The following is a 3,326-nucleotide window of genomic DNA, read 5'->3' as shown; positions in this document are numbered from 1 at the left end:
GAAACACCGGGGGCTGAGCTTCTGGGGGCCACAGCAGGGCCGCACAGGCTGCTGTGGCCCCTGGCCAGCTTCCTGCATAAACGGGCTCCCTCCAAGAGCAGCCAGCACCGGGAGGGGACTGCAGCTGTCACCGGGGGCCTGGGGGCCCTATGGGGTCCCCTCATACAGAGCTGGCACATCCCACAAGCTCTTCCTCACACGTGACCAAGGCACGGGGAACTCCTGCTCAGGAACCAGCGTGCCCCTCTGACCACACCACTCGCTCCCCGCGCCCTCCACCCCTGCACTGCCCTTCCCGGCTCTCCTCACAGATGGCACACCCTGCCTGCCACGCTCTCTCCAAGGCTGTCCTCGCCCTTCTAGAACATGGCTCAGGGAGGGCGACCTTGTCTATTATCATCACTGCTGTCACCGCATGTCGAAGCAGGGCTGGCACAAAGGGAGGGCCTGCCAGCACTTGTCAAGGAAAGAACCAATTGGGTTAAATGAATTGGATTAAAACTCCCCTTCCAGCTCTGCTCTTTGAAAATGCAAATACCCCTGAGAAGAAAGAGACCTCCCAGCCTAGGATAAGAGGCCTGGGGCAAGGCGGCGTGCGGTGTGCTGGCCAGTGTGGACCGCCCGGCCCCGGATGATGCACGCACACGTGTGTTACATGAAGGCCATGTGCATGCAACTACAGGACTACCCAAATACAACACCACTATCCTAGCCCAGGATCTCAAGGAAGTTTCATCCGCTCTTACTCTTTGCCAGCCGATAGTTCCTCTGCTTTTTTTTGAATTATGTATTTAATTTAATTGATTAGTATTTTAAAATTTGCACTCACCAGAGAGGGAAAGTAAGAAAGCAAACCACCAGGCCCAGGACTCGAGCTGAGGAGGGCCATGTGGGCGTCCAGTGCCTTAACTACCATGTCGCCTGCCGGCCTGATTGTTTTCTATCTTATTTTTCTTTTCATTTGTTAGAGGGCATTTGTGCTTGCCAGAGACAAAGACAGCGAGAATGGGAGAGGAAGAAAGCACCTCACAGTGGGATGTGGCCATGCCACAATTCTTCCTCCACTCCTCCCCCCGTCAGGAGTGTGGACACACGTATGTGCCTGGCATGTTTTCCAAGCCACTAGGGCAGGGATGTGAACCATCGGTCATGGGGGATCCTGTTCCCTTAATCATTAGGCTGGGGGCTGGCCCAGGGCCAGCAGGTCGCATGGCGGTTAAGGATGCTGGACTCCCACATGGCGGCCACAGTTCAAGTTCCAGACCTGGAACTTTCCCTCATTCTCACTTTCCCTCATTCTCGCTTTCACTCTGTCCCTCTCTGGTTGAATTTAAAAGAAGTAAAGTTAAATTAAAAAAAAAAAACAAGACAGCAGTGCCAAAGATTTGAAAGAAGTTTTAGTGTAATGAATCTAACTTGCGCAGGGGTGAGAAATCGTTTATCAGCAGACCACCCATCAGACCGAGTAACAGCAGCTCCAACTTCACTGGAAAAGCGCTGACAGTTACTGGCATGCAGCTTCGCTCCTCGAATCATGGTTGAGGGCCGGCCCCCAGCCTAGCAACTAACGGAACAGGATCCCCCAAGGCCGATGGCTCACACCCTGCCCTGGTGGCTTAGAAAACATGCCGGGCACATACGTGTGTCCACACTCCTGATGGGGGAGGAAGAGTTGTGGCATGGCAACATCCCGTTGTGAGGTGATCTTTTTTTTTTTTGGAGAGGGTTTTGCTATAGGGCGCGTGCGCTCACCAGAAAGACAGAGAGAGACAGAGAGACAGAAAGTGAGAAATCACCCCCCAGGGGGGATGGCCACGCCGCAATCCCTTCTCCATTCTCCTTCGGGATCTTGGGCACGCACGCACATGCGCCGGCATGAGTTTAAGCCACCGGGTCCTGGACTCGAACTGCGGTCTACATGGGAATCCAGGGACATAGCCATTACGCTAACTGCTGGTCCCTCATTATTATTGTTATTGCCATAAGGTGTGTATACTCACTGGGGAGTGGCAGAGAGAGGGGAAAGTGAGAAATTACCCACTATGGGGGAGGGCGTGGAAGGCCACGCTGAGATCCCTTCTACTCTTTTGGGCACACGGGCATACCTGGTCTGGGACTCAAACTGTGGTGGGCCATGTGGGAGTCCAGTCCCTCCCCCAATCCCGTTTTTTTTTTTTTTTTAGATAGATATTTGCTATAGGGCACGTACACTCCCAAGAAAGACCAGAGAGAGACATAAAGCAAGATGGGACCAGCAGTTAGCGTAATGGCTATGTCGCTGGACTCCCTTGTAGTTGACCACAGTTCAAGTCCTGGACCCGGTAGCTTAAACTCATGCCGGGTGCGTGTGTGTGCGTGCCCAAGATCCTGAGGGGAGAATGGAGGAGAAGGGATTGCGGTGTGGCCATACCCCCAGGGGCTGACTTCTCACTTTCTGTCTCTGTCTGTCTGGCGAGTGCACGCACCCTATAGCAAAAACCTCTCCAAAAAAAGAAAAACCAAGCAAGAAATACAATACTTGGGGGGATGACCACGCTGCAATCCCTTCTCCTCCATTCTCCTCTTGAGATTTTGGGCACGCACGCACACGCACCCAGCGTGAGTTTAAGCCGTGGGATCTGGACTTGAACTGCGGTCGACTACGTGGGAGTCCAGCGATGTAACCATTCACCATCTGCTGGTCCCCTCCCTGGGTTTTTAACTGCCTGCTCTGGCCTTCCTCCAGTCTCCATCCTCCTGTTGGGATGAGTTCAAGGGTTCTACCAGAAGGTACCACCTGGAATCCAGGACCAACTCCCTTCTGGACCAAGCTCCGGATCCCCAAAACTCTGGACCCCCTGCCTGGGTAACCGCAAGTCCCCTCCAGGGTTTGTTGACCCTGCCCTGGGTCAGTGGGTGTATGGGCCTCAGGGCCTCAACTGTACCCCAGTTCTGGGAGGCACTCCCTGAGGTGACTTCCGCAGAGCAGGCAGCACTGGATACTCCGGTGGCTCCAGGCCCGAGGCTCTGGGGGGCGCCCCGCCTCTCCTGCCATGCTAGGGGCTGCAGCCACCAGGTCCCTCTGGCCCAAGCTGGGCACTGAATTCTCGGTAATGCAACTCCTCCCTCCCCCGCCTTGCGGAAACCAGAGCCTGCACTGCAGGAAATGGAAACTGAAGCCTGGCAGGCCGGGCAGGCTGGGCACCCAGGGAATAGAGTGCTTGCACCCGGCGGGGCTCCATGCAAGGGCAGAAGGGACCCCGCCTCACAGCCCCACTTGACAGACGCGTCCAGCCCCGGGTGCAGAGGGGGTGTCCCATCCCAGCCGCCTCCAAAGCCCCTCCCTC

At 55.6% G+C, this 3,326-nt stretch overlaps 1 protein-coding gene across 1 annotated transcript in view; it reads right to left on the bottom strand.

The window, feature by feature from the left end:
- CALML4 (calmodulin like 4) overlaps positions 1 to 3,326 on the bottom strand; it is a 10,848-nt gene that overhangs the window by 6,508 nt on the left and 1,014 nt on the right. The window lies entirely within an intron of this gene.

The sequence above is a fragment of the Tupaia chinensis genome, unplaced genomic scaffold (genome assembly GCF_000334495.1).
Source record: "Tupaia chinensis unplaced genomic scaffold, TupChi_1.0 Scaffold000377_2, whole genome shotgun sequence".
Lineage (NCBI taxonomy): Eukaryota > Metazoa > Chordata > Mammalia > Scandentia > Tupaiidae > Tupaia > Tupaia belangeri.
The sequence above is the reverse complement of the archived record's forward strand: the minus strand, read 5'-3'. Positions and strand labels throughout refer to the sequence as shown.